The following is a 24,194-nucleotide window of genomic DNA, read 5'->3' on the forward strand; positions in this document are numbered from 1 at the left end:
CATTCCCTCACACCCAGGTTAGCATTGTACAACCAACTGGCACAGGAGTAAATGACCATATGTGTAAGGGAGGGCCTTGTCTGTGAGTGTCTCCACCTTACAGCCAGGACTTACGGCAGAGCAACAGAAATGCAAACCCCCAAAGAAATGCAGCAAATCCAATGACCTGGTGGGGAGCCAAAGCCAAGTCTGTGCTGCCATTAAATTCCTACAGAGAACTCTAGAACCTTGCCCATTTTCACTGTGGCTTAGGGTTGCAAGGTGTCCCGGTCGAAAAGGGACCATGAGCTGTTAAAAGTCCGATCAGTGGTGCAGTGGGGTCTCAGGGCTAAGACAGGCTTCCTGCCTGCCCTAGCTCCACACAGCTCCTGGGAGCAGCTGCAAGGTCCCTGAAGCCCCTAGATGCATGAGCGGCCAGGGAGGCTCTGCGCATTGCCCCCATCCTGAAGGCCAGCTCTGCCTCTCCCATTGGCCGGGAACTGTGACCAAGGGGAGCTGTGGGGGCAGTGCCTGCAGGCACAAGAGCAGTGCATGGAGCCTCCCTGGCCACCCAGGCATCTAGGGACTGCACTGCAGGGACCTAGTGGCCACTTCCCTGGAGCCACGGTAAGTGCTGCTGAGACTCTGAACCCTCTCCCATATCCCAACAGCCTGCCTCAGCCTGGAGTCCCCTCCCATACCCAAACTCTCTCCCCGAACTCCCTCCTGCATCCCAAACCCCTTATCCCCGGCCTCACCCCAGAGCCCGCACCCTCAGCTGGAGCCCTCACTCCCCTCCCACACCCCTGCTCTGGCCCAGTGAAAGTGAGTGAGGGTTGAGGGGAGCAAGTGATGGGGGGGTGGAGTGAGTAGGGGTGGGGTCTTGGGGAAGGGGCGGGAAAGGGGTGTTTGGTTTTGCACAATTAGAAAGTTGGCAACCCTAATGTGGCTAGGTCCCTTGTCTGCAAGATACCAAAGCAAGTCTTCCTGCTTAGGAATGCACAAGAAGAACCCTCACTTGCAACCTTAGTCTCCAGCAATAAAGCTAGGAGAAATACATTGGAAGAGGTAACCATTAATCTTCCTTTTGCTTTTGTTAGAAGACACAGGCTTGTGACTAATGACCACCCACCACAGTTCCCCAGTGGTAATGGGATAACTTTTTTCTAGCAATAAGATGTGGATAATCAGGGATCTTGCATGGGGGTGGCATAGGTCCCTGTTGCTTCTGTAGACCGTGGAACACTAGGCTGGTTTCCAAGATATCGTCCACTCATCTATTGCAGATACAGCAAACCAGCCTCTTCTTTCTATGGGCATGGACCTGTCAGCTCATGCAGGGAAGGGAACACTTCTCAAAATCCGCTAATAGAGATATTGATCACTTGTTCTGCTATAGCCACAAAGAAGGCAGCCGGCAAACCAGTGGATAGAAGTCCAGATGAACTCATTATTCATTTAAGTTTACAAAAACTCCCCATAAACCCCCACCTTTGTCCACTCCTCCCCTCCTCCCAAAAAAGAAAACTTTGAGAAAGTATCCTTGTCCCCCCATGTCATGTGGAGCGTGGCCAGGAGGTAGGGCTAAAACAGTTCACTCAAAAACACAGGAGAAGTTTGGGGTTTTTTTTGCTTGAGTGATCTTTGTATCAATGTTAGCCAAGGTGATTTTCACATGAGAGCTTCAGGAGTCACAGAAGGAGACAGCAAATCCTAGGCAGCGCATTTTTTTTTGGAGGACTTCACTAAAAACTAGCTGTTGCTTGGGTGAGGATGTAGAGGCTGTAATTCAGACAAAGTGAGATTTCCCCATCAGGGGCTGGAGATTAAACAGGCAGACATTAACATGATACAGAATGCCAAAGAGAAGCACTATGTTTGATCTCCTAACCTGCAGTATTATCCTTAGCAGACAATATAATTGTCTTCTCAGAGGGACACTCTTTCTTTCCCTCCAAGGAGCCAGGGGATTGGAAAAAATGAAAAATACCTGAGAAGGTATTTTGAGATGTAAGCTATGCTAACCTCTGTATCCTCAATAGTAACAAGCTGTTGGGACAAGATTAGTTCCTAATCTGTTAAATACATTAATAGGAAGATTTCCTTAGCAGCCTCCATTGTTTCTGAAGCATCAGTGTATTCTGTAATATTTTGTGTGAGATCCCTCGACACCAAAGCTTTATCCAGATGCCAGCTGGGGCGAAGACCCTGGAAATAGGACTTTTATGCTAAGATGATTTTTGGCATTGGCTAAATGTCCCTCTGGAAAGTTATTTGGGGAAGCTCTAAAGAAAGACGGGTCAGAACATACCAACAAAAAAACCCAAACCAACCAACCAAACACAAATAGCCCCAAGCTTTACCTTGGAGCCTCTAGATTGATGTCATCAGGCCTCTTTCTTACCATGACAAATGCATGGAGGTGAGAACAGAATTTCCCTTCATTTGTAGGCAGTGGAGGCAGATAACATGCAACAATTGAGTGTGAGTTTACCATGGTTGCAGTGAGTATATCCTGGGCACACTTCATTCTGTTCTCAACCTTAGAAGCAAGTAGCCCTTTTAATACCAATAGGAAGAGTAGAACTTTTTTCATGCACAAAAATTTACTCTGGCTTCTGCTCCTGTTCTGTTCTGTAATGCACAAATGGAATGTGGGACTTGTGGCACAGCTGGAATGCAAAACACTCAGCAAACTGGGATGAAAGTTAAAATAACACTAGCAGTGACCTCCTAATAGTAAAACTTTCATGTTGACGACAATGAGAGCAGGAACAGACCCTTTATCATATAGTTATTAAATTTACTAACATAGAATCAATGTTTAGGTCAGATGTTTTTAGTGGAATTGTTACTCTAGCCCGGCTTGTTTTGCTTTATTGAATTGACTTTGATGCCAGAATTCCTTTTGCTAATATACCTAATAATCTTTACTTCAGTACTTGATCCCACTAACAGTCAATACTGCACTAGATAGCATTATAGTCTATCATTGTACTGGCCATATGCCTGTTCTTTTAAGTAATGAGCCAAATCCATTGAAATTAATGGACCTGATTTGTTTTTTATTACTTAAAAACAAACAATGTTTACAAGGAATTTTAGTCACCATGTTCAGACTTTTTAACACCTAGACCAATCTTAATGCTGTTGTCAATTATTCCTTCTGGCATCAATCATATCACTCTATATAATGCCACATGACTGCTGTACCAACTGACATTACCATAACTTGCTATGATTGATACATGTGTCCTGTCTTCTTTTTGCAGTAGGCTGAGTGGATGACATTAAGCATTGTTTTTGAGCTATGTATAGAGTGACTGACTCAGGAGTCCATGCTAATCATTTTTTGAGAAGGGATTACAAATCATTTTGTTAAAAGCCTCAAATGATATCAATAAAACAGACTTTGACAAAATGTCTATTCAGAACTAATATTGTAGTTCTGCTCAGATCAAAGAGCTCAGATTTAAGCAATAGATTAATGTTATGTGATTGGGGATGGGGAGAGGACTAGAAATAGTCTATAATCAGAGTCATATGACCTGGAAGAATTACATTTCTTTTGGGTTTAAAAATGTCACTGTTTGATTATTTCTGCCAACTCATCAATGATATGGTGAGCCCCTTCAGAAGAAACAAGAAAACTGATCCTGAGTGAGTGGGTAAGGTTCTGTGGCCTGCAATATGCAAGAGGTTAGACTAGATGACCCTGATGGTCCCTTCTAGCCTTGAGTTTGAGTTTATGAGAACAACAAACATCCATTATTCCTTATAAGAAACATGACATTATCCCAAATGTCAGTTAATTTACACAAAAGATGTGAACACCCCTATAAGAAGAACATAATTTTGCTGAAAAACTGTAATCAGAAATCTTGCAAATTAGTGTGAACTACTTCCCAAGTCAAGAGAGTCACAAATGTATATTAAGAGAATGGTGTACTTGGTGTTGCTAATGAAACCCCATTTAAAATGAATGGTTCGTTTGAGATTTTAGGATGAAATCTTGACTTCAGTGGGCCTATGGGTATTTCTACACTTACAGTTTTGCAGCGCTGGTAGTTACAGCTGTGTTGTACAGCTGTATAGGGCCAGCGCTGCAGAGTGGCCACACTTACAGCAACCAGCGCTGCAGTGTGGCCACATTTACAGCACTTGCAGCGCTGTTGGGAGTGGTGCATTGTGGGCAGCTATCCCACAGAGCACCTCGTCCCATTTCGGCGCTGTGGCTTGTGGGAAGGGGAAGGAAGTGTGAGTGTCTTTCCGCTTCCTGTTCCAACGCCCCGTGGTGCTTTGCTACACATTCCGAGCAGTTTGGCGGCATTGTGATTCTACAGCGCTTTTTCTGCGATTTTTGTTATAAATGGATCCTGAGCAGCTGACGACCTTATTGATGAATGTTGCCAGCACATCACGCATGGCAGTGGAGCTATTCCTTCAGCTGCAAAGTGAGAGTGACAGTGAGAGCGACAGTGACAGTGAGGAGTCAGACGATGATATTGAATCGCCTCACTGCGAAGACAGTAAATTGCTTGTGGCTGTAACAGACGTGCTCAGCTCCATGGACTGGCGCGTTTGGGCTTGGGAAACCAGCACTCAGTGGTGGGATCAAATTGTCCTGCAATCCTGGGATGACGAGCAGTGGCTGCAGAACTTTTGTATGAGTGGGAAAGTCTACCGTTGGAATGGTGCTGATGCAAGTTTGCACAGCCATTAATCGCACCCTGCTAAGAAGAACCGTGACTCTAGGGAACGTGCAGGACATTGTGGATGGCTTTGCAGAAATGGGGTTCCCTAACTGTGGAGGGGCAATAGATGGGACGCATGTTCCTATTCTGTCACCACCCCACCTGGCATCAGAGTACGTTAATCGCAAGGGGTATTTATCCGTGGTTCTGCAAGCGCTTGTGGATCACCGTGGGCGTTTCACTGACATTTACTCAGGATGGCCTGGAAAGGTGCACGATGCACGCATCTTTAGGAACAGTTCCCTGTTCAGGAGGCTGAGGGCCGGGACTTTTTTCCCAGACCGCAAGATCACAGTAGGGGACGTCGAAATGCCCACTGTGATCCTTGGAGACCCCGCTTACCCCTTAATGCCCTGGCTCATGAAACCATATACAGGGAAGCTTGACAGGAGCAAAGACCGGTTCAACTACAGGCTGAGCCGGTGCAGAATGACTGTGGAGTGTGCTTTTGGCCGTTTGAAAGCACGCTGGCGCTGTCTTTATGGGAAGCTAGATTTGGTGGAAAGCAGCATCACCACTGTTATATCCGCGTGCTGTACCCTCCATAATATTTGTGAAGGGAAGGGTGAAAGATTCAGTGAGGAATGGACCTCCGAGGTTCGACGCCTAGAGGATGAGTTTGCTCAGCCAGAGAGCAGGGCTAATAGGGAGGCCCAGGAAAGGGCTTCAAGGATTAGGGATGCTTTAAGGGAGCAATTTGATGCTGAGAGCCAACAGTAATGTTTGATGCATTTGATGTGCTTTGCTTTACCTTGGTGTATAATATTTACCACTTCCAGCAATAATATAACGTAGTGAAAAAGAAAAAAAACCTTTATTCAACATACAGTACATAACAGGCAAGGGGGTTGGGGTGGTGGACTGTACATTCACAGGTTTGAATATGCCCTATTTTGATCACTATTCAATGTCTGCTGCACTTCAGGATTACTATGCTGCAGAATAATGGGGGTGGAGTGAACAGGGTAAGAATTATAGTTATCAGGGCTGGTAGGTGATCGTACAGGTGCTGGGGGCAGCTGGGGATAATAAGGAACTGGCTGCTGGAGAAAGTTATTTTGTGGAAATACTGGGGAACAAGGAAGAGGGCTTTGGGAGGGCTGTGGGTTACCATGGTACATATTTGTCTGCATGGCTACAAGAGACTCGAAAGACTCAGTTTGGCGAGCCAGGAGGCTTATCATCTGCTTTGTGGTTTTTTTGGCAGATAATTCCTTTCTCCTGCTTTCTGTTTGCCTCCATTCATGTACACTCTCTCTCCATTCATACGTCTTCTCTGTCCATTCCTGTGTCTTCCTACTTTCTCTGTTGTAGTGGCTCATAACAGATTTGATCAATTCCTCTTTTGATTTTCTAGGATTCTGTCTCAAGTTCTGCAACCTACATGAGGCTGGTGATCTGGCTGCAGTAGTCAAGGTCACTAGAAAAAAGAGAGATAGAACCATGTAATACACAGAGGCTACATTGTTTATTATCACACTTTGAAGGACTTTTTAGACTTTTGGTAGCATCCTTCTCACATACCTCACATAACACAGAGAGGGCAGGCAAGCTAAGTCATGGCGAGCAATGGGGTGAGTGGTTTTGCCCCTATTTCCCCTTGGGAGTGGGAATTGACCAGTGGGTCACTAGGGTTCATCAGCAATGGGTACAGGAGGTAGCTGGTGTCCTGAAGAGGGGACAGTAGTGAACAGGAAGGTGTTGAGCTGCTTGAGGGCGGGGTGTTTTTTGGTCCGCGTTCACGCCGTCCTGCTGGTGAGGGGGGGGGAAGCACCGCGGTGCTGGATGCCTGCTTGGAGGGGGGTGCATAACACTGGAGCACACCGCGGTGCTGGATGCCTGCTTGGAGTGGGGGTGGGGAACACAGGAGCACACCGCGGAGCTGGATGCCTGCTTGGAGGGGGGGTGGGGAACACCGGAGCACACCGAGGAGCTGGATGCCTGCTTGGAGGGGGGGTGGAGAACACCGGAGCACACCGAGGAGCTGGATGCCTGCTTGGAGGGGGGATGGGGAACACCGGAGCACACCGCGGTGCTGGATGCCTGCTTGGAGTGGGGGTGGGGAACACCAGAGCACACCTCGGTGCTGGATGCCTGCTTGGATGGGGGGTGGGGAACACAGGAGCACACCGCGGTGCTGGATGCCTGCTTGGAGTGGGGGTGGGGAACACAGGAGCACACCGCGGAGCTGGATACCTGCTTGGAGGGGGGGTGGGGAACACCGGAGCACACCGCAGTGCTGGATGCCTGCTTGGAGCGGGGGTGGGGAACACCGGAGCGCACCGCGTGGCTGGCTACGTGCTGGGAGGGGGGGTTAACAACAGAGTGCCATGGGCTGGGGAAACGCGAACCTGGCGCCCTGCACTCAAGTATCCCTAAACTCTCAACAGGGTTTCCTACTGCCAGACATATCACTGCTGCGTGTTACCTGGGAAGAGAGGGAGGGTCTTCTACAGGAATGTGGATACCGCCCTGGCCCCTATGCAGCTTGCCTGTGTACAGCCATGGTCCCCCCACCCCTCGCTGCACAGTGGATCGGACGAGTTAGCCTGACCGGGACAGGGACCACAGTGGCTCTCCCGATCAACTTGAGAAATCAAATTGCAAACGCTCTTGCTGAAACTTTTCAAGAGATTACCAAGGCAGATTACAGAGACGTGATAGAGCAAATCAATGGGCTATTCCACGTTTAGGCATGCATGCAGGCAGCCATAACCCAAACCCTCCTCTCCCAAAACATAAAAATCTTCTTACCCCAAACACGATCCTCAGCTTCTTCCTCACCATCAACTTCCAGCTGCTGCGATTGGCTAGCCTCCTCCGGGCTTGAGAAGAGCTCCTGGCTGCATGTGTACTGGGACTCCGGGGTGTCTCCCTCCACACCAGTAGCCTCACTGTCGCTGTCCTCTACAACCTCCCCCACTTCTCCCTGCTCTGAACTCTCCATCGTGCTCCTAGGATTGGCAGTGGGATCACACCCAAGTATGGCATCCAGCTCCTGATAAAAATGGCAGGTCGTGGGGGCAGCTCCTGAGCGACGATTTCCCTCATGAGCTTTGCAGTAAGCACTCCTCAGCTCTTTAATTTTGACCCTGCACTGCAACGCGTCCCGTTCATGGCCCCTTCTCATCAAGGACTGCGATATCTGCCCATAGGTATCATAATTTCTCCTTCTGGAGCGCAGCTGTGCTTGCACAGCCTCCTCTCCCCAAACACTTATGAGGTCCTGCAGCTCTGCATTGGTCCATGCTGGGGCTCGTTTGGTGCGTGGAGGCATGGTCGCTGAGTGATTGATTGATTAATTGCACTCCACACCTGGCTGAGCAAACAGGAAGGGGATTTTTAAAATTCCCGGGGCATTTAAAGGTGGGGTCAGGTGAGCCCAGGGCAGTGGAGTTTGCATAATTACCAGAGAGGCTTCTAAGGTATGCTGGGATACCTGCTTATGCCACGGAGGTCAACAAAAACGCTGGTGGGTGTCTACACTTGCTGACCAGCGCTGGATCACCAGCGCTGGATCCTCTACACCCGAGGCTCAACTGGGTGTACAGCCAGGGCTGCAAACAGGGAGTTGCAGCGCTGGCCGTGCTGTGCAAGTGTGTACACATCCTAAGTTGCAGCGCTGTAACCCCCTCACCAGCGCTGCAACTCTGTAGTGTAGACAAGGCCTAGGATTTCACCCATACTGTTTTAAAACAAGATTAATCCTGGATTAATTGGCTTTCTAAAGTATATAAGCCATGAAAAATTTATTTCGTACAAAGAAGTAATAATTCTTTGTATATTGTATTTGGGAAAAAAGGCACAATTAATTTTAAAATAATAATGAACATAATTTAATTATTAAGGGAAGTTCTTCAAATGTCTGGATTTATATTGTTACATTTTCTCATCAAGAACAATTTAATTAGGCAATATGTCATCATTTGTATGATAGTGTTAAAGATCTAGTAGTTCTATTACAAGTACATTTTGCTTCTGGCAAAGTGTAGCAAACAAAAGCAGTACTTTTTCCTTATATTTTAAAGGCTTACAAAATGTTCACAGATGTAATTCTTTGGGGGAAATAAAGCAGAAATATGAAACTTATGTGGTTTCTGGATATTATACATTTTTGCACCAAACTATAATTTTGACCTTGTTTCTGCAGCCATTCATGGTTATCTTGAAACATGTTCAAAGCATTTTCAGGATCAGAATGTTCTTTTAAACAAATATTTTTGTGGGGAGAAGATGCCGGGGGATGACTAATTCATAATTAGGACTTATTGGCCAAGATTTTCAAAAGTGAATAGTGATTTTTCGGTCCTGAGGTTTTTTGAAGCATTTTTAAAAGGGTCTGATTTTCAGGTCCCTCAAGGAATCTCAAGTCGGGCATTCAAGTGGGATTCCTAAAATCAACAGTCAATTTTAAAAATCTTGGCTAATGACTGTTTCTCTTCTCCCGCTGGGGGTGAGTTTTTTATGCAGATGGGAGAGCTCTCTCCTGTTGGCATAGAGGGGCTTCACCACATGTGTTGCAGCATTGTAAGTGCAGACTTTTCTCCAACAAAAATATCTCCATGTAATTCTGTTTCACAAAGGTTTTACTGCATGCTGCAAAATAATTTCCATATGGAGCTTCTTAGCCCTTAGGCAGAATCTCATTGCTTGGTAGCCACACTAACACAATGAAACCATTCTAGTCCATCAAATTAATGCTCTATTTAAAAAATGAATTTATAAGACCTGTCACAATAGCATATTCTTTCTTTATCTTTTATGCTTACTATTTTTCAATTTTAAATATATTGGTAAGAACCTTCCCACTTCCAGCTTCCTCCACCCAAGCAACCTGCCTTTATCTCTCTGCTTCTTTGACTCTGTGTAGTTTCAAATCAGTTTCCATCTCTTCTCTCAATTTTTCTCTCCATCTGCTGCTTATTATTTAGTATTTGACACTTGTATTGCTGTAGCACCTCGAGCCATGATGCTTTTCTATAAGATAAGTTAGGTGGGCTTTCCTCTTAAGTTACTGGAGCAGAGCAGAACCAATTGGTACTGTTCTAGCAAGCGCAGATCCTCTGTGAGTTTTTCAGTTTCTGTCTGGTTCGCTGCTGTTGGACTGGTTTGCATGCCTCTGAAGGAGACTGGGCCAGAGTCATTAAATCTACTCACTCTGGCATCATCTCTTAAAGACCCTGAAGTACGAGCTGCTAGGCAGTTACTAAAATGGGCCTCCTTTCTCCAGGGCTGGCCAGAGGATTCAGGGGGCCTGGGGCAGGGCCGCTTCTTCGGCGGCAGTTCAGCGGTGGGTCTCTCTCGGAGGGAAGGACCCGCCACCAAATTGCTACCAAAGAATGAAGCGGCAGCGGTAGAGCAGCCCAAGCGCCGCCAGTCGTGGCTTTTTTTTTTCTGCCGCTTGCGGCACTTGTACTCATCAGACGGCGCTCCGAGGTTTCAGCAGCACTTCAGCGGCAGGTCCTTCACTCACTCCAAGTCTTCTGCTGCACTAAAGGACCAGCAGCCAGTGAAGGAGCGAGTGAAGGACCCACCGCCGAAGTGCCGCCCGAAAACCCAGAGAGGCTCGCGGGACCCCTATGGCGAAATATCTTCCCACAGATGGTACAGATCCAGATACAATACCAATAATTATTAAATGCCATTCCAAGATTTGTGATAGGATAGGTAATACAAATAGATAATCATCTTTCTTCAAGGCATAAGTGAAGCTTTATTCTCCTAAGATTCCTGTACAGCTAGAAACACTTTTGTAAAAATACAAGGAAGATTTGGCTCTTTTGTGCTACAGACATGAAAGCTATGCATATCTACATCTCCCAAATGAATCTGTGTACACACACTGAAATGCCTTATACACTTCATACACGACAGAAGGAAGAAAAATGTTCTAGTTTTCTTTGCCTCTTTAAAGCAGAATGTCTACAAATGGGAATTCTTTTAAGTAATAAAATAAAATACATCTAAGAAGTGTTAAGAGGTCCCAATGGATAATTTTAATTTTGACAATCCATCTATTACCTAAAAATTAAAATTTCTAAGAATCTTAGGCCAGAATAAATGCAGGCTGGGACCAGGACAGGAGGGATTCCCCAAGAGACTAGCTACTGTCCTCATATGTATATTGCTGCTTTTGAAAGTTACTTGTCTGAAATAGCAATTCCAGGAGCAGCTAGGCAGCAATGAGACTTTGTTGCTCAAATTGAAAGATTTTTGTTTTAAGTAAAAGTGATACTCTCCAGAAGACCAGACTACTATCATATTACCAAGAAGCTAGAAGGAAATCCAATGAAGCAAGTAGTTCCGTTCATCCCACTAGTGCCACATGATGCCGCACAAGAGACTTGACTGCTTCTCTGCTGAAATGTCATTATCAACTACACCTCAGTAGTATGTTGAAGTTGACTTTATAAAGCCCTTTTCAGAAACACCTGTACAAACATAAATGCTTGTTAATTGCTTGTGACTAACTTCATAGTGTGTTACAGCTATTTTAATCCCCAGTAAAAATGGAAAATGTGATGAAAGCCTTCATGGAAATCTTTGTGCACAGAAACATTCATGATGATCCTGTGGGTATCTACAATGACAAGGCAATAAATTTGGTCAAAAAGTTTTAAGACTTTTTTTTTATGAAAAATGTACACTTGCACACACACATTTTCATTTTTTGACCAGCTCTACAAGGCACAGACAAAACTTTTCCTTTCTTCTTTAGGTGATATACCAGAAATTACATGACTAAAGTAAACACTTATTCAGGGATCGGCAACCTTTAGCATGTGGTCTGCCGGGATAAGCATGCTGGAAGGCTAGGCTGGTTTGTTTACCTGCCATATCTGCAGTTTTGGCCAATTGCAGCTCCCACTGGCACATCCCTTGACCTGTGCCACTTCTCGCAGCCCCCATTGGCCTGGAGGAGTGAACCGCGGCCAATGGGAGCTGCCTTTGGCCGAACCTGCAGATGCAGCAGGTAAACAAAGCAGCCTGGCCCACCACTTGGCAGACCACGTACCAAAGGTTGCTGATTCCTGAGCTATATGATGCAGTCTAAAAGACATTGAACAAGGTAGCTGCAGATTAGATGTGTTATTATTATTATTTTATTTTTCGAGAATTCTCATTGAAAAGGTCATTTAGATTGGTGTAAAAGATTCTGTCTACTTACTGTTTGATTATAATAACAGGGGTAAAATCCTGGCTCTGTTGAAGTCAATGAGAGTTTTGCCATTGACTTTAATAGGGTTAGGATTTCACCCCAAACTTTCTTTTTAGCTTAATTTTGGTCTTTGGATGCTCGAGTCATTCATCTAAATTCTCCAGATTTCCAACACCAGATCCATAACTTTTCCATAGCAATCAGAACAAATACTTATTCCACAAGATTGGATATTGTAAATGGAAATTGTTTCATAAACATGGAACATGATCAACATTTCAGACTGTGGTGGAAAATAATTTCATGTAATTTTTTCAGGTAGATGATTTGGGTGCAGGCCCATAAGTGGCGTAACTAGCCAGTAAGTATGAATTGTCTGGTGTTGAATGAAATTTGGATTGCTCGCTAGCTGTTTGCACCAGGTGTGAATCCATATGCACTTTAAAAGGTGTATGACCTTCTTTTCCTTCATGAGGTACACAATTCCCAACCTAGTGAGTCAGCATAATGGCTTTTTGTTTCTGTGCAGAGTTGTAACACTTGACCCCCTGTCACAGTGCTAGAGGGGAGTCAGGAACTCTGGATTACACTCAGAGTTCAGCCTCAGACTACCTCTGTGACCTCTGGTAAATCCTTTAACTGCTGTGCCTTAGTCCTGGTCTACACCTAAAACAAAACTTCATACCCTGAACACTATAGTTAGGTCAACCTTTTTAATAGCTATTAGCCAGGATGGGCAGGGACGATTCTGTTTGCCAGAGGCTGGGAATGATTACCTGTTCTGTTCATTCCTTCTGGGGAACCTGGCATCAGTCATGCAGATCAGACCAAAGGTGGCCATTTTTATGTTCTTAACTTTAACCTAACCCTAGATGGACCAGGTCAACAGAAGGTGGATTACCTATGGTGATGGGAAAACCCCTTCTGTCAATGCAGAAAGCATCTACATCATGACACTGGAGTATGACACTGTGCCAAAGTAGCAGCTGTAAAACAAATATTTACATACTACTTAGAAGTCTTGTAAGGTTTGTTTTTTATTTATCTTAATGATTGCCTTAAGATCATAGGATGAGAGATGCCATAGAATTTAAAATACTTGTATAGCAAAATGTTGTAAATTTTCATTGTAATGCAGGGGGAATTAGACACACAAATCCCCATCATTGATAATTGGAATTCTGCTTCAATTTTTTCCTGGCTTTGCACTGAAAATATGACTGTTTGTTTTTGTAGTCCCTTAACTTCAACCACTTCTCCCTTACAAACAGCCCCATTTAGAAAAGCTATCAAATTGACCCAGTATGGGCAAGCATAGCTTTGCAATGTCAAAAGATTATAAAAGAGCAGCCACTGCTTTCAACTTTCTTAAAGGGGGTAAGAATGAAATCAGTAGACACTATTTATTCAAATAAAAGTGTAGCTCTGTGACAATAATTAGCATTGCTGGGGTTTATATGAAAAGAGGGTGGTTATCTGCTGCTCTTTGTATAACAAGTATATTGCTGAATATATCGCTGAAAGAGGAGAAAAAAATTGTTTGCAGCTTTCTGCAGTCTTATCTGAGTTCTGCTTAATGATATCCTTATTTATTTGACTGGAACACAATTTGTGTGTGCTAGTGTCACATGACTGCAAAGGATGCACAGGAAAACGCAGAGCTGCAATAGGAGTCTACTTTGGGGAGTCTGTTTGGTGGAGAGTTCCAGTAATGTATATGGAACATACCCAGTTGTAGGTTATTGGGAAAATGTTATATTGTGTCTGTGTTAGCTGAGTTCATCAAATACAGTAGAACCTCAGAGTTATGGACGCCTTGGGAATGGAGGTTGTTCATAACTGTGAAATGTTCAGAACTCTGAGCAAGACATTATGGAGTGCTCCTCAGAGCAGACTGCTTGGAACAGGTGCCAGCGAACTTCAGTGTCTTTACCTCCTACCTGTAAGTGGCTGACCCCCATGTGGCGAGTAGGGAGTGTGGGTGGAGACAGGCAGCCCAGATGTGCCTACCTTTAAGATACAATACAGGGACAATACAGTATTTGTTGAGTTTTTTGTTTGTTTGTTTTTTGCCTCCGCTGCTGCCTGATTGGTTACTTCCGGTTCCACATGGTGTCCGGTTGACCGGTCCATCTGTAACTCTGGTGTTCATATCTTTGAGGTTCTACTGTATGAATGGGATCCTATACTAGTATTCATATCATAGCGCATGCTTCATTTAGTGCTAAACATTGAAACAATTAAGTAGTTGAAAATGAGGTGCTCCATCCTGTAGAGATTCTCAGTGTAATATAGGAAACATCCAATCAGAATGCAAAACAGTTTCCATTTACTCTACAAGATCTGTTGTGAGAGGGAGAGGAATGTGGAGCTCTACGAGTTACTTCATTTGGCACATCTTTCTATTTAACTCAAACCAATAAATTAAGCCTGAGTTACCAGTTCAGAAATTTTTAAAGGTGGCGCCATGATGATGACTTATTTTCTGTACCTATGGTAAAGTCCAGCCTATGCAGTTGCCATGACTGGTAGTTTAAAAATGATTGCTGTAACAGGAAAGGAAAAAAATAACAATTTGCTTGGCAGTCTCAATCTTTGCATAAATAAGGCATTAGAGATTTTATCCTTTATTGATGGCAGGAAGGGCTTTTCCTTTTGTTTAAGAAGCACTCCTTTGTGAAAACCCATTCAGGTACTCTTAAACAAATACTTAATACTTAAACAAAATAAAATCAAGAAAATATCACTGAAATGAAGCTACTGTATATAATACTGATTTTTTTTCTTCCCACCCTCAGGCCTCATCCCCAGAACAGTGACAGTACATAGAAACTTTAACAAAACACTCTGATAAGCTGTGACCATGGTGCCTGGAAAGGGCCACCTGAGATTGCTCAAGGAGGGCAAACTGCCAAACCTGGTGGCTAATCTAATAATTAGATTCACCAAGCCAGCTTCTACAATACTTTACTGGTGACCCAGAAGCTAAAAACACAGCTCCTTCAAAGCAACCTGCTTCTTTAAAGCAATCAGCTCCTTGGTTCCCACTCAGACAGTCAAGTCAAATATGGTGAGGATTACCTAAAATCTTGTTCATCGTATACAAAGTTCTGCCAATCCCAAGGGACATTACTCACCAGGTCAATAAATATTTCAGATCTGATCCAAAAACACACTTAAAGCCAATTCTTATTAACTAGATTAAGATCTACTTAAAAAGAAAAGAGATTATTGTGATTAAAAGATCATTATACATACAGATATGAATAAAGTTCTTGTCAGTTTCATAGTAGAGAGGGTGAGCTGCTGATTTTTATGAAATTGATTCTGGAAGAACTTTCTAGGTTATAGTCCAATAGGCAGTCCATTTGTAGAGTCTGTTTAAATTCTTCCATGAGAAATAGCAGGGTAATCCAGCCTCAGTCTTGTGAATTAAACAGATCTGAGATGAAAAAAAGATCAGGTTCAAAAGTCCTTTGTAGCTGTCTGGCAAGTTCTGACAGCCTCTTGACAGCAGGTATCCCTTATATGAAGAATAGATAATATACATTGTGGCTTTTGAAGCAATACTCCTATTTCCTATGTATACACAAGTAATTAGTTGCATTCATCAGCACAAGGTAATTATTCATGCAAGGAGTTCATATACAGTTTACTACAAACTTCAAAGAGAAATATAGAAAATATTACATCCAAGTTTCATATAAATGTTAATATTCCCTTCTGAGCTCCGAATCGATAGAACATAGTAACAAGACAGGAAGACAAATTATCATCTGCCAGTTAATGAGATCACATTGTGAAGCTTCTAACAGATGTAGGTAAACACAGACAAATACTGTTAGTATTTACTTCTAATTCTTTGACATACAAACTTTAATTTCAAACACTCTGGTCTTTCTAAGATGGCTTTGATAACTATCTACAGGGAATGGCTCTGTTTTACCCTTTCAATGCCTCTCTAATATGTTCTTAAAGGTTCATCTGGGTCACTTTAGCCCACTGGTTGCTTAATAGTTTCTGGCTCAGTGTCACATAAGTGGAATTTTGAGAACTCTTGATTAATCTTTTTGAACTAACAGCTTTATGTTTAATGGAGGATCTGTATGAGACTGTTTAAATTTGGGAAACTTTCTATCTGACTGTTTCCCCATGTGGTCTTTTCTGGTGCTTTATTTATATATGCATGCACACAAACTTTCACACCCTAAAACTAGCAAATAAAAGGGCAGAAACATCCCCCAGCTAATAAAAACACAAAATAAAAATAAGGTAACAATGGGTTCATGAACTTCTCAGTTCTGCCCTGGGTTCTGATGAAACAGGATGAGAACTATTGTCAAAGAGCCAACTGACTGGCACAGTGCTTCTTGATGATTGGCTTCGTCAGTTGAAGAGAGAATCTGGTCATAATGAGGTGTAGCCCTTTAGCTGATGTGACTTCTTCTCTGTGAGGTGATCAGTCTCAGGGTTCTAGATTCAGTCTTCCCTCAGATGATTTGTTAGCACAAAAGGTGAGGGCTTTCAGTCTTACCCTTGATCCTTATGGTTTGTGACCTTTGCTTACTCCACCTTGCAGTGTCTTCCTCCAAAAACTATTAGCAAATCACATGTGAAACATACCTTGGAGCCATGAAATTTGGTCCAATCAGGTTTGCGTTAGGTCATCCTTTGCCAGCATAAACTTGGAAGAGTTCCACTTAAGCCTGCAATTAAAAAAAATTCAATGTTTTGCATCCCACAAGTTTGTGACCTCCCCACCCACTGTAAAATAGACAAAATGAGGCCACTTGTGAAGTAGTGACATGGCCTCATCTGGATGAAAAGTTTTTGAGATGATGCCATGTCATTAGTTTGTAGAAAGCTTTACCATAATCCTGGAAGAATAACTGATTGAAAAGATCTTGGAAATCAACAGCAACTCAACATTCATCCTTCAGCAAGGCTGAAAATAAACTTGAACATCTTACGACCGACTGTCTTCTTCTTCCAAACAAGATGATTAGTAATCTTTACATTTTGGAACTAGGCCATAAATCAATCAAGCTTGTCTTTGAAAGGTTTCATCTTGATAGAGAAAAGGTACTTTACAACATCTCATGATGAAACCCATTTAAGAATTATAAACAATTCAAGTTTATATAAGGTCTGTATCTCATATGCACTATTTCCCTCGCATCTCGCCATCCTCATCTATGCCTTTCAAATCTCAAACTTGGATTAGCAAGTTGCACTTGACATGGGACAGTGAACCATTCTGGGATTGCAGCTAATTCTGAATGCTGCTATCATTGTATAAAGCAGTACATCTTTATATATGACACTGTATCTCTTTTGGCTTGTAATCGCCATTGATTTACTGGCAGAAGTTTGAAGCATCGATATTGTTTTCTCTGATCACATTTTGTATGCATCCATGCAGCTACTGCACTAATATATGCAGACCCATAATGGTTTGGGACTTAAAGACTAATGCTCTCCTTGTGTGATACAATGCAGCTGTGAACAGCTGAGGCTAAAAGCCCACTGGTTTAAATTGGAAAAGGTTGGTGGTTGGGCATTATCAGTGAGACAGTCTTAACTTTGAAACTACCTCTTCCTTATTCCCCAGCATCATTGCTTTTTGATTCAACATAGTCAGGATCTGTGATCTTCATGGGATGCTGCAATAGTCACATAATTTAAATAATCATTTCCAGGCAGAAGGAAGGCTAGAGATAGGGATGTAATCTGAGTTAACTATTAAAGCATTTTTGTTTATTAAGGAAATTGTTCTTACTGTCCTTTGGACAGTGTAATTTTAATTTTTGTATGCACCAGAATAGCTACTGCACTGATATGTGCAGTGTATAATGCAAATAAATGAATATAGTGACACTGAAGTCACAAAAGGTTGTTACTCTCTCCTAATAAATCTATTTTCAATTACCTTGCCCTTTTCTTGATCTAGTATAAACAGTTTAAGTAGCCTATTCCTTTTAACCACATTAAAGTCTGTACATGTCTAACCATTTTAACCTTTCATTTCCAGCAGCTACTCTTTATTTCAAATGCTTTTTGACATGAATTTTGTTTTATGGGGGGTTTTATGGACCCTCATCCCAGCTTGGTTTTCACTTTCTAATTTTTCTACGGAATCCATGTTATTGCTGAAACTATGTGAATGGTGCCACTAAACGTGATTTTAAATGAGGCGGAGAATAACATGTCTTTCCTAAAAAAACCTAAAGAGTCCTTGTGGCACCTTAGAGACTATTCCTGTTCTTGTATATCAGGTGCTTCTATTTTAGGTGATTAAGGCTGCCATTTCTCTGTGCACTTAGAATATCCTGACATGGTAAATCTTTTGGTCTTGAAGTTTTCCTTCATAGCATCAAGTGATCGGTTATTCAGACTGTAATTTACTATAATCAATTTTCTGGGTCTTGCAGATCAAAGAGATTTTTAATTATGCAATACAAGGTTGAACATGGATTCATCTCTCTGAGGAATGTTCAAACCTCCCTAATTTATTTAAAATCCCTTAGAAGCCATTAAATCTATGAGCAGGGTTAAGCAGCGATTCCTTAATTACCAGCATATATTACAAATATATTTTTATTGCTGTCTTCCAAATAGAGTTGCTTTCCTTCAGTCATGTCTTTCCAGACCAAACAGAGATTCTCTTTCTTGCCTTACTCTGTTAGGTTTGTGGAATGTCAAAGTGGAAGGTTACACATGCTTCTGCTGCCCTTGTCACTACCCGTCCAAAGCTATATGACAATTCTCATATTTTCTTGACAGTTTTAACTGCAAAATTCTTTTCATGTAAGCACTTATGTGTGACTGACTGTCAGACTCTTGAACTCAAGTCAAAACACTATTTTTTTCCTTTGGAAAAAGAAGGTGGCTGGAATATGAATGCAACTGTTAGCCACATAACCAAATAGATTTCTTCACTTAGCACAGTCCTGGATTTCAGAAGCTAACCCACACCAAAGGCTAAAAGATAGAGGCCCTTCCTGTTTGCAACTGCATGGCAGTGAATCTGGGGCTCAGCTGTGGAATTTGGAATGTTCAGTCTATGGGCCTACTCCTTTCATTCTCCAAAACCCTGGATCTAAACATCTTCTTGTGAATGGGTTTGGATCTGAAGCTAGAGAGGAACAATAAGACCTATCTCTAGTAGTTACAGAATAATAGAACCTATATTCTGGATTTACTTTTAGATTCTGATTTAGCTTGTCTAGACCAGTGGTTCCCAAACTTGTTCTGCCGCTTGTGCAGGGAAAGCCCCTGGCAGACCAGGCTGGTTCGTTTACCTGCCGCATCCACAGGTCCGGCCGATCGCAGCTCCTACTGCCAGTGGTTCACTGCTTCAGGCCAATGTGAGCTGCAGGAAACAGCATGGGCTGAGGGACATACTGGCCGTCACTTCCAGCAGCTCCCATTGGCCGGGAGCAGCGAACCCCAGCCAGTAGAAGCTGCGATCGGCTGGACCTGTGGATGCAGCAGGTAAACAAACCAGTCCGGCCTGCCAGTGGCTTTAAGCAGTGGAACAAGTTTAGGAACCACTGGTCTAGACAATAACATTAAAACAAACAAACAAACAAACAAAAAAAACACAACTGAGGGTAGCCAGGGAATTAGGATGGATTTTCTGCATTTCTTTTCTCTATGGGTTTGTCATCTTACTGTTTTCACAGGCATGTTACCCTTAGAATCAAACATCCCATAAACTTTAGCTAGTGACCATCACATGGCACTGTCATGTTGAAACAACATATGCAAACAAATTCAAACCATTTCTGGTGCAATGACTGTATAATAATCTCAACCTATCAAAATATTACTCACGTGTGTACAATTTCCCCACAAGTGACTACTGCCATCTTTGTTTTCTTCTTTTTAGGATTAATATAGTTTATCATATCATATATGACATTTTGAATATGGATATATTTCTGCTGAGTATGAGTAACTGAAGTTTATATGATATTGTAAATTATCACATGACCTGACTGCGTTAGCATTCTTTGGCTGAACGTCTTATTTAGCACCATCGTTTGTTGTCTGAATGGTCATTTCAGTCCCTTAAATATATTTTTACACTGGTTGTTGTAAATTAATGTTTAGTGTTCGCATTTTGTTTTGTAACTTGATGAGAGCAGTAGAGCAGCAGACAAAAATAATTCCTCTTGCCTGGTGCAGATTATGTAAAATTGCTTTCCAGGGACTGGTGGTGGAGCGATTAGCAATGAAGGACAGTGAAGTGGGAGGTCATAGAGGTTCAATCCCCTACCAAAGCCTTGGTGTAAGTCTAAATGAGTTGAGCACTAATGCTGGAAAATCTCGGGGCTGGCCACCTGTCTGGAAAGTGGGAGAAATGGTACTCGTCTAAGATTGGCTTGAAAATGGAGACAAGAATCCTGCGCTATACACTAAAAAATATGGGCCACTGGGGGAAGCAAGTTGAGTAAAACTTGCTTGTCAACAGTCCCACTTAGTTTTAGCAATGTTTTGTAAGTGGGGTGGAACATGAATAAATAGAAAATACAAGGACAAAAAAGTGGAAAGAAAATACATCTTCACAGAATTTACTGGAATCATGTGAGGTCTATGCCTGCCCAGCTACTCAGGTGTGACACCAGTTGAAGTCAGTGATGGCTTTGCCTAAATAAGAAATGCAGTGTCAGGCTCTTGAAGTAGTTTTATTGAGTCAGAAGTCCCACAATTTGAAGTGCTAACAAAGGTTACATGTAGGAATGTGCACTCTGCAAGAACAATTTTAAAGTGGGATTTTTCAAAAGCGTCTACGGAAGTTAGCAGCACAAGTTTCCCCCCTGCGCCGTTTTTTTTTAAATCTCTTTTGTGATTTTGAAAATCTCTTCCCCCTACCACCTGTGGTGTGGAATTTACAAGAAGTTAATTTTATTTAGAGAATTTTCATCAAACTCAAGATTCTAAGTTCCTTTATATTCTTAAGTAAAACAACTTTACAAGAATGTTATAATTTACAACAAAAATGTAGTCCTGAATCATGCTTTTCTACATTGTTTGTGTAGTACAGTGGCATTGTCTCAGCCAGTTAAAGTACTGGGATGTTGAACAGCTACTTCCCCTTAACTAGTTGTTATGTTCTCCATTCTGCCAATACCTGTTTGCTGACTGAGGGGGTTGATTTTACATAATTACTGATTTATTTCCTGATTATGAAAATATCCCTATTCTGAATGTCTACTATAAAACTCTTGACTCTGGCTACTGCCCTCAGAATTCCTTATCCATATGCCTACAATACATTTATTTGCAGCATTTGACTCTTGCCTCATCCTATTGTCAGGTACTAAATACAATACAGTTAAAAGTAACTGCAGAATTCTTACTCTGAGCTAGATCCTGCTACCCTTACTAATATAGAGTATTGCCTTACCCCTTGAATAGCCCAACAGAGAGCAATGGGGCTATTATATTGCCACTCTGGATATGTGAGCATGTGCTCCTCCGGGGGAAAGGAGAAGCAGGTGAGGAGATATTATTAGAAACAGTGACCATTTCAGGTATATATTGGGACTGGATCAGGAACTGAGGAAGTCATAGTTACGTGATGCTCTTGCATGGGGAATTCTAATTGGCTAATGCCTTCAGTGCACCAGGGGTAAGGTGACAGAGAGCAACATTTCAGCACAGGAACTTTTGTGATTATTGCTAACTCACTATGGAACAGATTCTGGGTTAATCCACTTGCAGTATGAAAGCCTGGGGGTTGATTAATGCAGGTTAGTTGTTACCTCAAAAGCTGGAAAAACCCTCAGGTTATTATCTAATTAACATCAAGGTAACTTATAAATTTAGCACTAGAAATCTTAGAAATAAAAGCAGCACCTCAAATTATCATCTAATTGCCTGAGATAGTCAATTTATAAATTTAATACTACAAAACTCTCCAGAAATGGAACTTTTACTAATAAAAACCCTCTCCCACACATTTTTCACCTATATTCTATTTTTTTAAAAGAAGTGATTCATTAAAGCAGACTTGAGCTCAGCTGTTTTCTACTTCTTTACAAGTTTGCTTATATTTTTATTTATTACAAAGTAACCAAACATGTATTGTAGTTGGACTTTAAGGACAGCTGTTCCTGTCCTTAAAGCATTGACTGCTCATTATGAGGTCTGATATTTCAATCTCCATCACTATTACATTAAAAAACTAAACAAAATAGATTATCAATAATACTGCAAACAAGTACACATAATATCATCTTGCAATACATGGAATACAATTAGCATTTTTAAATAAAGGGACTATGATGGCAGCCCCAGGCAGTGGGAAGCCTGAGCTGGCAGCAGGAAGGGATAAAAGTGGTGATGCAAGGCAGAAGTGAATTCCCTTCTGCTGGAAAGGGTTTAAGAGGCAACACAGCTGTCAAAATGTGTGCTGCTATCTTAAATGGGGGATGCTGTAATATAGCACAAGCCTCTGGGCAGCCTCCATGCATGGTGCTTAAATGGAGCCCCTATGGAATATTTAAGGTGACCCTGCTAGGCAGAATTTTCAGGGGAAAGCGCACACTCCTTCAAATCATTCCTGAAAACCCACTTCTTACAAACTCTTGCCTGCCTGCTCCCACTCTGTTAGCTTATTGCCACAGATACTGTTAGGAAAAATAACCCCCAACGTTATGGAACTAACACAACATGCTTAACTTCACCTTTCAATCAGATTGCTTCTCACTGTTCCATTTCCTTGCCCTTGCTTGTATATTGTCTGGCTAGATTGTGAGCACCTCAGAAGAAGGGTCCTTGTTTTCTTGTCTGTCTATAAAGTGCCTAGCACACTGTTGGTTCTAGACAAATACATACTAAAAATGACAACATGCCTGTCACAGACTCCTCCTGCAAGTACACTCTCTTTTATCTATGCAAACTTGCTTTCTTTGTTCACTGATTAGCTGCTGCTTTTGTATAGTTAGAGAGAGATTCAAGCAGTATATAACTCTTATTCTAATAACATTTTACTCCTTCCTTCATATACGATATTGCTGCTAAATTTCTTAGACATTACTTCAGAATCTCAGCAAGGGAAACAGAAGACTCTCAGCTGAACTCCCTGCAGTTTGGCTTGCAAAGGATAGCAGCAAATTTACCTCTGCATGTTCGTGGGGGAGTCTATTTCAATCATGTTGAACTTTAAAGGAGAAACCTGCCTTACCTCCTTACTTTAACAGATTTTACCACTTTACCATGGATGTCTTTGGGTGGCCTGGTTCTCTGCCTGGTTCTATGTAATTATAGTACATTTTATTTAGACCTGGAAAAAAGATAGCTATCCAAATAAGGTGCCCATGGCAGTGTAATTTGTTTTTTTCTTTTGCAAAATTACCCATAAGCTTCAACTTTGAGAAATGACATCACAGTTCAGGTGAATTAACAGTGCCTAGTGCTTTAACAGAGAGTCGCTTGTGAATATCCAAGAGTGTGAAAAGATGTAAAAGAAGTAGGTCAGGTCAGGCAAATAAATAGCTTGATTTATGCACAGACCTTGATTTGTTGGCATTTCTGAGCTATGTCTATACTACTGCTTATGTCGGCAGAATTTGTCGCTTAGGGGTGTGAATAAACCACCCCTCATAAGCGACACAAGTTACACCAACATAAGCAGCAGTGTGGACAGCACTATGTTGCTGGGTGAGCTTCACCCACCAACATAACTACAGCCTCTTCACCAGTTATGCTGCAGCAACACAGCTGCATCTGTGAAGCTGGACTGCTGTAGCACTTCTAGTGTAGACAAGCCCTGAAATTCTGTACCAGCACTTATCAAATCTGCTCATCCTGGATCATATTTAATCTGTACCTTTTTTTGGAGCCTGTCAAAGATGTACTTGATATATGGTGAGTATATTACTGGAATAAATTTCCTAGGGAGGTTGTGGAATCTCCATCTCCGGAGATATTTAAGAGTGGGTTAGATAAGTGTCTATCAGGGATGGTCTAGACAGTATTTGGTCCTGCCATGAGGGCAGGGGACTGGACTCAATGACCTCTCAAGGTTCTTTCCAGTCCTAGAGTCTATGAATCTATAATACCCAATATTCTAGTTCTGTGGGGTTTCTTGGTTTGGTTGAGGGGTGCGGAGAGGTTATTTTTGTTTTTTAGTAGCTAGTTTAACTTGATTCAGTGTGACGTCTCTGGGAGTAATGACATAATAGCAAGCAATTTCACATAATGAATTATGATATTGCTCTCAGCTGTGGCAACAAGATTAAATTAAAACTTGTTAAAAAAATTAAAAACTGACTTTTCTCCTGGTCATTTAT

This window comes from Gopherus evgoodei, chromosome 2 (assembly GCF_007399415.2).
Source record: "Gopherus evgoodei ecotype Sinaloan lineage chromosome 2, rGopEvg1_v1.p, whole genome shotgun sequence".
NCBI lineage: Eukaryota > Metazoa > Chordata > Testudines > Testudinidae > Gopherus > Gopherus evgoodei.